We start from the raw sequence: 11,722 nt of genomic DNA on the forward strand, positions 1-11,722 counted from the left end.
TACCCATGCAAGTGGCAAACACCTCGTTTGGTCAACCCATTCTTCTGCCCACCTCTGCTCTATAATCACTTTGCGCCTGCCATCACCTCATGCAGGCTGGAAGGCCTTGTGAGGCGCTCTTACGGTGAAGTGGTGGGCAGAGAGGAGGCACCATGGTGGAAGTGCAAGAGGAGAGTCAAGAGTGAGGAGGGTCAGGGATGTGTGGTTTCAGAAGCTGAAGGGGAAGAGCTTTAAGGGCTGAGGAGCTGTGGACTCCAAAGGGCTGAGCCTCAACACCCCTACCCGTCCCCCCGATCCGTAGTCCCCAGGTATGAGCAGAATCACTGGCAAAGCCTAGATTGTGAAATCTTCCTCTGGAAAGTAAGGTAAATTTTATTGTGACTTAGTTTCTATCAAGATACTAATGGAAAGGCAGGCTGATACAGTGAATCAAGTCTCATTTAACTACTGAGATGACGCATATGTGAGATGCTGTGGTACCTACTATGGGAAAAATGAGTCCTGCTTCCTTTTTTTCCTGCCTCAAACTTTCCCAGGATCTTTTTTCTTGATATGCTGTGACCTGTGGTGATTTGGGGTATATCACCCAGAAAAACAAAGGCCAACGGTTAAGTCTAAGAGGTCTATACAGTGTCAAATGCCTCCCTTAATTGTAGAAAAAACTTGCCTGTTTAGCTTCACTAACACTTCAGAGTAGAAGCCTTTGCTTTTGCTAAAAATGTTGCTTTTGAATGACCACACTTTATTTTTAACGTTATTTAGAGCTTCCTTCTCTTTCTTTTGAGATGTATATTTTAAAAATGAATTAATGTTCCACTAGCTAATCATAGTTTATCCTTTAGAATTACCTTCTTCAATCCAGGGAAAATTAGATAACCGAGCACTATTATTAATTAGACTCTTTTGCCAGGTTTAGTTTCATATCCATTATTTTTAGTATAATTGCTGTACATACAATTGAAAGGTTGTTGCTGAATCACGAAAGATGCTGGATTCTTGGCCTCCAGAGGAGAAGAATTCAAGCTGGGGCCAGTGACGAGGCTTGACTGCTCAGAGCTTTTGTGCAATAGAGTTTTATTAAAATATAAAAGAGAGAAAGCATCTGACATAGACACCAGAAGGGGGCAGAAAGAGTGCCCCCTCACTAGTGTTAGCAATGGAGTTATATACTTTTTAGTTAGTTATTGCAGTGAATCAAAAGAAATGTCAGGAGGTTGTAAAGACCTCACTAGACCCACTCCCATAACTTACACCTTAAGATAGCAGGATTAGCCAGAAGGTTTTTTCCAGAGACTGTCCTCAAGCAGGATACATTATTGGTATATAATCCTAAGGAATGTAGAGGGACAAAAAAGTTTGTCTTTTCTTCCTCCTTGAGAATTCCAGACCCCTCTCTCCTTGGGGACCCCAGGACTTCTTATCAACCTGTCTAGGAATTGACTCTCACAATGAAACCAAAGAGAACGTAATGGTGGATTTGTCTGAATGTGACATCACATTGCCCTATATTTTAGAGGTGTGCATGTGAGAAAATTTAAAATGTCTTTTACTTTACAGACTCATTCCTTGTTCTTCCTGAATCAGGGTGAGAGTTTGTAAGACAGTTGGTATTCTTCAACATGTGGATGCGTAGGCCTAGCAGCTATATAGACTTTTCTCTCCTCTAAAATGTAGTGCTCAGAGTATAGAGGCTGGGGTCAGAGTGCCCAGTTTTGCTACTAATGAAGAGTGCTCAGTTTTGCTACTAATGAGGATAATGGCTTAATCAGTCTTTTGTGCCTGTGAAATGGGAGATAATAATAGTAGTGATCTCATATTGTGGTTGTGGACATTATATGAGATGATACAGTTAAAATTCACAGAAGAACAGCTCTCATCCATCTCACAGAGTTCTTCTAAATTGAAAAATATATAAAAAGTATTTGGCTCAATGCCTACCCCATGACATTTGTTGACACCTAATAAATGGGAGCTATTATTATTTTATACATTGTTCTTTTTTAACCACCTGGTTCTATCTTCATAACCTTTCTTTTATTATACAATGAATACGTCAGTTTATTAAAATTTTGGTTAAGAGTTTAGAATACAAAAAAGCAAAGAACAAAATATAATGATTCCCCTTTGCAAGTCACCCCATCCCTGCCCTCCACAAACTCAATCATCGAGCTTTTGTTTAGGGAGATTACAGTCCTCCCATAATCTCTAGCAATCTTCCATGCCATACTTTGACAGTGGCACTTTCAATTTTTTCAGTTTACGCAAAGTTCTAAGCAGACACAGCTTGGAAGTCAATAATACTTTTTTTCCCCTTTTTAATGGGGACAGAATTTCAGTTTAGGAAAGTAAAAACTTCAGGAAATAGATGATGCTGAGAGCTGCACCACAATGTGAATGTACTTAGCGCCATTGAAATGTAAATATGGTTAAAATAGTATGTTTTATATTATATGATTTTTACCACAATAAAAATTCTTTTAATAAAAAATTTAGTATTTGTTGATGGAAGGCCAAGAAAAGTAGGTTTGGAAACCAGTGTCACAGGAGCAGTACTATATGGAACAGGAAGAATTAGCCCAAAGAAGATCTACTGGTGAGCAACTGGAAAACTGTTTGAGCGGTTTCTAAGGTCTGCCGACCCGAATACACTCCTGTGTATATTCACAAACCTCTGTGTTTTGCTAGTCCTTTTCCACTGCCATTGCCAGGTTTACCAAATTTTAGCCTGGCTACCCTTCTGAGCATTGAGTCAAACCTCTTTTGAGTGTTTTTTATGATTTTTAAGTAACAGAAAAATTTTTATTCTTCTTTAAATGGACTTTTCACCATACTTGGGAGAGAATTTGGGAAACATTCAGGTTTTTGGAAGATTTAAAAGATATTTTTGAAAGGCAAAGAGAGATAACAAAATAACTCCCAGTTATGCCGTCTTGCTTATTCTTTATCAAATACAGGTGCTAGGCTAAGCCCTTTCAACGAGGGTGAGCCCTCATTAATTCTTTATAACAATCTCATGAGGCAGATATGTTTATTATACTCTTTTCTTTTTTTAGATAAATAATCTGAAAATTCAGAGAAGATAAATAACTTACCATAGATCATGCTAAGTGTTGGCGTCATTTAAAACCTGGAGTGTCTGACCTCATGGCCCGGGCTCTGAATTTTAGGGCCTCTGCCTTGTTTGTGCTGAATCTGTGCCAGGCACCGGAAATGCACAGATAAAGATGTGATTCTTTCCCCTCTGTAACCCATTGTTTAGACAAGAGCTAAATCACCGGCCACAGGCTAGCTTGGTTCAGATTCCAGCTCTACCGCTCAATTGCTGAATGACTTTTGCCAAGTTACTTAACCTTCCTGTGCCTTGGTTTTCTTGTGTGTGAAACGAGGGTAACAAGACTTCGTTCCCGTGAACATTAGATGAGATGCTACATGTGAAGGACTGGAGTAGTCCTTGGCGTGCAGTGAGTGCTCAGTGATGTGAGCTGTTACTCTTCTTCTTCTCATTATTGGGCTTCCCTGGTGGCTCAGACGGTAAAGAATTTGCCTGCAGCACAGGAGACCCAGGTTCCATCCTTGGGTCAGGAAGATCCCCTGGAGAGGGAACAGCTACCTGCTCTAGTATTCTTGCCTGGAGAATTCCATGGACAGAGGAGCCTGGTGGGCTGCAGCCCATGGCACTGCAAAGACTCAGACACGACTGAGCGACCAGCAGTTTCACTTTCTTTATCGTGATCATTGAGGTTGGCTAAGACTGGTCTGTAACACCCACTGAAGGAACAAGATTAGTTCTGGGGTCTCAAAGAGGCTCTCCATGCTCCCCAAAATGTATTGATGAAGGAGCTTCGTTTGGGAGTATTACTTCGTGTTTTCATGGTACTCTGCTACCAAGATTCTGAAAAAGTTGTTTTTTTTCCCGAGGGTGTGGTGCTTTTTAATTTTAGAGTATCTCCTTCCTGGCCAATATTAATGTTTTATTTTGGCTGGGATTTAGAATAATTTATATTTTCTCACTACTAAAAGACAACTATTTTGCTTCTATAGTTTACTTTCAGAGCTTATCAAGAAATAGAGTATCTATGGAGTTCTGGCCAGATTCTATACTTTTTAGGCAAATCTTCTGATTCAGATGGCGGTGTTCTTGTATTGGCTGTGACATTAACTACTTTGGGCAAGCCATTTCATCTCACTGAGCCTTAGTTTCTTTCCAGTATAAAGAGGATTGAATGGGTTGGTGAGGATATGGGGAAATTGGAACCCCAGTACACTGTTGGTGGGAATGTAAGTCCCTTCACTCGTGTCTGACTCTTTGTGACCCTATGAACTGTAGTCCTCCAGGCTCCTCTGTCCATGGAATTCTCCAGGCAAGAATACTGGAGTGGGTTGCTATGCCTTCCTCCAGGGGATCTTCCCCACCCAGTGACTGAACCCGAGTCTCTTATGTCTTCTGCATTGCAGGGGGGTTCTTTACCACAAACACTACCTGGGAAGCCCATGTAAAGTAATGCAGCCCCTATGGACCATTGTTTTAAGATTCAAAGATGCAGTTTGTGGAACTCATTCATGTAACATATTTACTGAAATATTTCCACACATACGGAAAATAGTACGTTTCCTCAGAAAATTAAAAATAGAACTATCATATGATCCAGCAATTCTACTTCTGTGTATATATTAAAAAGATATGGAGTCAGGATATCAAAAAGATATTTGCATGCCTGTGTTCACTACAGTGCTATTGACAATAACCAAGGTATGGATGGAAACAAGCTAAATGTCAGCTGTGTCCACTGATGGATGAATGGATAAAGAAAATATGGTCCAGCATTAAAAAAGAAGGAAATCTTGTCATCTGCAACAAGTTTGAACCTGGAGAACTTATATTAAGTGAAATAAGCCAGTTGCAGAAAGACAACTACTACCTATTTCTACTTACATGAGGTGTCTAAAATAATCAAATTCATAGAAGCAGAGAATAGAACGGTGTTTCCCAGGGGCTGGGGGAGGGGAAAATAGGGAGCTGCCCAATGGGTGTAATGTTTCAGTTACGTCAGGTGGAATACCTTCCAACAATCTGAGTATAAGATACTGCCTATATTTAACAGTATTGTATTGTACAATTAAAAAATTTGTTAAGAGGGTTGATCTCATGTTAAGTGTTATTATCAGAAAAAAGCCTCGAAAACAAAGGAGCATAGGAAACTTTGGGAGGTGATGGATATCTTTATCACCTTGATTGTGGTGATGGTTTCATGGGTGTTTGTGTATCTACAAACTCATAAATTGTGTATATTAAATTTGTGCAGTTTTTTGTGTATCAAGTATACCTCAATAACATTGTTAACAAATGAAAAGTAAATAGGAAAAAAAGGAGGACTGGATTATATAATTTCTAACTCATCCATTTCCAAGATTCATTTAACATATGATTCTGTGCTTCTGATTCTGGGTCAGTGACTACAGGGCAGATTTTCCCCAGATTCCATAAGGCTTGTCTACCCCTCTGTTATGGTTATTAAAGGTTTCTGGGTGTTTTCAGATCTGATTAATTTGGCAGAAAGTGTACCGAATGGTTCTCAGTATCCTGCCACCATATCACAGCAATCATTTCTCTTTTACATCTCAATTACTAATTGCAGTTCCCTCTAATCACTTTCAGAAAACCATTCCAGAGGCCAGTTTGAGCCAGAGAGGCAGACAGATTTTCTTTCACCTCAGCCTCTGTTAAATTTCTGCTTTTTTATCTACCCTTGTCCAGAAGTAGCTCTCTCACATTAGTAGTACATTCTTTTCCTATTGCTGCTGTAACATATCATTTCAAACTTAATGGCTAAGGCAACTCAATTTTATTAAGTTCTCTAGGCTAGAAGTCTGACACCACTCTAACTGCTAAAATCAAGGTGCCCACAGGGCTGTGTCCTTTCTGCTGGCTCCAGGGGAGAATCTGCTTCCTTGCCTTTTCCAGCTTCTAAAGACTGTGGGATTTTTGGCTTGTGGCTACTTCTTCTGTCTTCAAAGCCAACAGTGGCAGGCTGAGTCCGACCTAGTATGGCTCTGACCGTGCTTCTACGATTGCATCTGCTTCTCTTTCCCATCTGCTTTCATTTCCCCACTTTATGGACTCTTGTGAACACACTGGGTCCACCTGGATAATTCAGGATAATCTCCATAATTTTAGGCCAGCTGATTAGCCACCTTCATTCCATCTGCCGCCTTAGTTCTTTGTCATGTAACTCCAAATATTTATAGATTCTGCAGATTAGAACAAGGACATATTTCGAGGGGCATTATTATTTTTTAAAAAATATTGTTTATTTGTTTGTATTTGGCTGCTCCAGGTCTAGTTGCAGCATGTGAACTCTTAGTTGTGGCGTGGGGGATCTAGTTCCTTGACTAGGGATCAAACCTGAGCCCCCTGAATTGAGAGGGTGGAGTCTTAGTCACTGGCCCACCAGGGAAGTCCCTGGGGGGCATTCTTTTGCTTACCACAAGGAGATGCCTTTTCAGATTGTAGCACCACCATCCAGACTTCCTACACAGCTCCATCCACATTGTGCCCTTACTCACAAGGTCAAATAGTGAGGCAATTTGAAGGATTCAAGTGTGCACTGGCTGAGTTACACACAAATCCAGGTTGGCAATGTTAGGTTTAGATACAGAGGAAGAATGGAGCCCTCTTATAATTTACAAAATGAACAGATTTCCAGTAAGAGTCCCTTGTTTTTCAGTCACCCACTCCCTCCTAGAATACAGTTTATTTGAGCAATGTTTCTCACATTTAGTAGCCTTAGAGATTGCAGAGTCCTCATTAGTTAATTGAAAAAAAAAAAAGCCCTTCATTTGAGTATCTTTGGGCTTATTCGGGTTGATGTACTTCAATTTCTTCATTACTAATGCTGAGTAAAGGACCACTGCTGCTGCGGCTGCTAAGTCGCTTCAGTCGTGTCTGACTCTGTGTGACCCCATAGACGGCAGCCCACCAGGCTCCGCCGTCCCTGGGATTCTCCAGGCAAGAACACTGGAGTGGGTTGCCATTTCCTTCTCCAATGCATGAAAATGAAAAGTGAAAGTAAAGTCACTCAGTCGTGTCCGACCTTTAGTGACCCCATGGACTGCAGCCCACCAGGCTCCCCTGTCCCTGGGATTCTCCAGGCAAGAGTACTGGAGTGGGGTGCCATTGCCTTCTCCGAAAGGGGTACTACATGCCCCCAAATTATTAACTAGAGCACTATGTGTGGATAATGGCAAATTATCACTTATCACCTTCTAAAGTCATTCCTTCTTGGCCAGGTGTGTTCTACAGGCCAGGTGTTCAGAGAAAGCTCAGATAACGTCGCACTTCCCAGGAGCCCTATGTTAATAGGAGGACTCTAGGCAAGTAGAGTCTTTCCCTGGTAGCTCAGTCGTAAACAATCTGCCTGCTCTGCAAGAGACCTGGGTTCGGTCCTGGGTCGGGATGGATGATTCCTTGGAGAAGGAAATGGCAACCCACTCCAGTATCCTTGCCTGGAAAATCCTATGCACAGAAGAGCCTTGTGGGCTGTAGTCCATGAGGTCACAAAGAGTTGGGCACGACTGAGCGACTGACACTTTTCAGGCATGTAGCATCTAAGTCCCCTTGTCAATCACAGTAGCAGCAAAGCAGTTCTTTGCTGAAAAAAATAATTGGGTGGGCTCTTAGCATGTGATTTTCTTTCTTTAAAGTATTTTTTATTTAATCGTATAGTAATGCATATGTGGAATCTAGAAAACTGTAACTGATGGACCTATTTGCAGGGCAGCAATAGAGACGCACACAGAGAACGGACTTACGGACACAGTGGGGGAAGGGGAGGGTCGGATGACTTGAGAGAGCAGCACTGAAACATACACACAATTCCATAAATACAACAGCCAGTGGGGACCTGCTGTAGGATGTAGGGAGCTCAGCCTGCAGCTTGGTGATGACCTAGAGGGCTGGGATGCACTTGGGGGCAGGAGGCAGGTTCAGGAGGGAGGGGCGATATGTATCCTTATGGCTGACTCTTGTTGTTGCATGGCAGAGACACAACATCGTAAAGCAATTAAAAACAAAAAATGCATACACACACACACACACATATACATATAGCTTATTTATTGCCTAGTGGCAAGAGATGGGCTTTGGAGTTACACAAACCTAAGTCTGAATTTTCTCCATGATTCATCTTGATACCTTGGGAAAGATCCTTAACCTCTCAGAGCCTCAATTGCTTTATTCTTAAAATCGGGATAATATTTTTCTTATACTTTGGTACAAACATTCATGAAATAACATGTTAGAAATTCCAAGTACAGTGCCTTGCACACGATAGAGGTTTGATAAAGGTATTGTTATTAATGGAACATCTGGCACACCCAGCCACGAAATAGGACTAATAGAGAATGCTTTTAGAAAGATTATTTTCCTGATTTGTTCTCTTCTGCACTAGAAACATTTTTTGGTATAAACTTTTAGAAAGTTCAGAAAAATTTCTTTTAGAAAAGTCATGTCTTTCCATTATATAAAGTTTAGAACCTTAAAAAAAAAAGTAAATAAAATATATTACCATATGTGAAAGAGACAACCAGTCCAAGTTCGAAGCATGAGACAGGGCACTCCAAGCCGGTGCACTGGGATGACGCTGAGGGATGGGAGGGGGAGGGGGGGAGGGGGGTAAGGATGGGGAACATATGTACACCCGTGGCTGATTCATGTCAATGTATGGCATAAACCACCACAAGAGTGTAAAGTAATTAGCCTCCAATTAAAAGAAATAGGTAAATTTTAAAAAATGACATGTTTACCTACTTCGTTGACACAACTGCTTGTGACATTTTGATGTACTTCTTTCTCTTCCTCATGCTCCCCCTTGCTTCCTCCAGCTCAGTCTTAGTGGGAGGTTTAGAGCTATAAGCAACAGAAACTCAAACTAGCTCAAGCATAAATGGACATTATTGAAAGGACATCCATGAAATTATCCAAGAATACTAAGAAAGAATGTTACTTTCACATTTACTCACAAGTAACTGAGAAGACAGCAATAACGCTTAGTTTCTTCATTTCTCTAAGGCACAAGCTTTTCTTATCTTTGCTTCCTTTTGGTGTTTTTTGAAGGTCAGCTTTCTCAGCTTTGGATATGCATGTGGTTATTCCAGTTCATGATCTTTATAAAGTTTCAGAAAAGGCTGAACTGCTGTGTTGAAGAGTTCCAAATTCAAGTGGTTTAAATGAACTTATTTATGTCCCACTCCAGTTAACGGGGCGGGTCTGCTCCAGGCAGTCACTGTGGAATCCAGGATTCTTTCATCTTTTTGCTCTGCCATTCCCTAGAGCATGTCTTTTCCTGCCTGGCTGAGGCTGGTTCATGGACATATCTGAGTTCCAATTCTTAGGAGACAGGGGCAGGACTAGTGCGGGAGAAAGAACTGATCTTTCAGGAAGCAATCTGTAAGTTGCATGCCTTACTGCCATTCACATAACCTCGGCATAATCATAGATGACAAACTTCAGATGACGACAACGAGGCTAGAATTTCAATTCCTCTCCACTAAGGAATGAAGACAGACCTCAGCTAAATATTTTTGAGAGGCATGGTTTTGGCTCCAGTTTTCTCGGCTGTGCCGTCCAAATTTGGGGCTCTTTTTCTGTGTGTCTCACCATGTTCCTGTTGCACATCAGAAGGTGCCTTCCTTTGAACAGGACATTGCCTCTTTGGAGGCAATTTTTAGTTTCCTGCTGCTACTCAAAACACAGAATCCATCTCAGTCTTCAAAAGAGATTGCTTTCAAAGATCATGTCTTTAGTATTGACATCCCAGCTTGTTACCCTTATGGGACTTAGTTTTAGTTTTTGTTACTGATCACCTTCACTACTAAGAGTTCCTAAAGAGCCTATTCTTGTGGCAAAACTAACTTTAATTGCATCTTTGAAAAGTGACCTTTTCCTGCTTTTTTATATGTGTAAGTAGGAGAGGAAAAATATAGTTCACTTAGCATATGTGCTAAGTCACTTTAGTCTTGCCTGCCTAACTCTTTGTGACCCTATGGCCTGCAGCCCGCCAGGCTCCTCTGTCCATGGGATTCTTCAGGCAAGAACACTGGAGTGGGTTGCCATGCCCTCCTGCAGGGGATCTTCGTGACCCAGGGACTGAACCCGTTGTCTCTTACATTTCCTGCACTGGCAGGCAGCTTCTTTACCACTAGCTCCACCTGGGAATCCCTCAGATTTAGCTACTATTACTCTAAATTCTCATTGAACCATATTCTCATAGCATCCAAGCTATTCCCATAGTAAAAAGCACAAACTTCTGAGAGAGGATGTTGTTTATTTTCCAGCTTTATTGAGGTTTAATTACCAAGGGAATATATATATGAAACTGTTTTCCCCTTCTTCCTTGCCACAGGTATTCCTGACTGCCATAGCGATGGTTGCCCTGGTTTTGGAGTCCTCATCAGAGCACCTCTGTTTGGTGGATTGCCTGCTAATGGTGGCTTTATCTAATGTTCTGGGTTTGGACAAAATTACTGGGTCAGACTGTACAGCAGCATAATCACTGTTGAGTTTCCTCTGTCACACTGTCATATATCCTCTGGACTAGAGCAGGTCAGTTTAATTATTTATTTGCCTACTTCATAATTATAGGCATGCATCCCACACTGTTGAATGGTAAGTTACAACATATAATTTATTACATCAAAACTCTTATTCAGATATAAAAGGAATCAAAGGGAAACTTCAATGCAGAGATTCTCATTTATTTAGGAATTCACAGGAGCAGCCTGCCTTAAAGGCAGTGGCCTCAATACTTTTGTAACACTGTTCCCATTCTAGTAATGATAAGATGACAAAAATAACAACGAAAATCAAAGTCACTGTCCAGTTCAACCAGGTAATTTTTTTCCTGTGTATATAAAGGACTTACTTTAGGAATGAATCATTTGATCTCTATGGTTTGCTGTCTCGTCTAGTTTAAAATAACATAAGAAGCCTTTTAATCTAATGACATCAGGGCAGTAGTTAAAATGTTTAATAGGAGAAGTTGATTAAAGCAGGGAATTATTTGGAAAAAAACACCTTAAAGATTTTACTTACCTCAAAAAACATATAAACTTATGTTCATTCACCAATAAGAGGACAACAGAGGACCAGATGGTTGGATGCATCACCGACTCAATGGACTTGGGTTTGAGCAAGCTCTAGGAGATGGTGAAGGACAGGGAAGCCTGGCATGCTGCAGTTCATGGGGTCACAAAGAATTGTACATAACTGAGCAACTGAAGCACAGTAACCAACACTTTTAGTGTAGACCCCATTTCATTTTTAGTATGGTTCCCTGGTTGGAGTTCTGTGTCTTTTTTGTACCAACCACACCTGTAATTCATTGTAAGTTCTGGTATGCCTTTTTCAAGTGAAATAATAGCCTGAAGACATGAGCACATCCACCCTTTACATTTTTCAGTTTAGCCGCTCAGTCGTGTCTGACTCTTTGCGACCCCATGGACCACAGCACACGAGGCTTCCCTGTCCATAACCAACTCCCAGAGCTTGCTCAAACTCATGTCCATTGAGTCGGAGATGCCATCCAACCATCTCATTCTCTGTCGTCCCCTTCTCCGCCTGCCTTCAATCTTTCCCATCATCAGGGTCTTTTCCAATGAGTCAGTTCTTTGCATCAAGTGGCCAAAGTATTGGAGTTTCAGCTTCAGCATCAGTCCTTCCAATGAA

Source organism: Muntiacus reevesi, chromosome 4, assembly GCF_963930625.1.
Source record: "Muntiacus reevesi chromosome 4, mMunRee1.1, whole genome shotgun sequence".
NCBI lineage: Eukaryota > Metazoa > Chordata > Mammalia > Artiodactyla > Cervidae > Muntiacus > Muntiacus reevesi.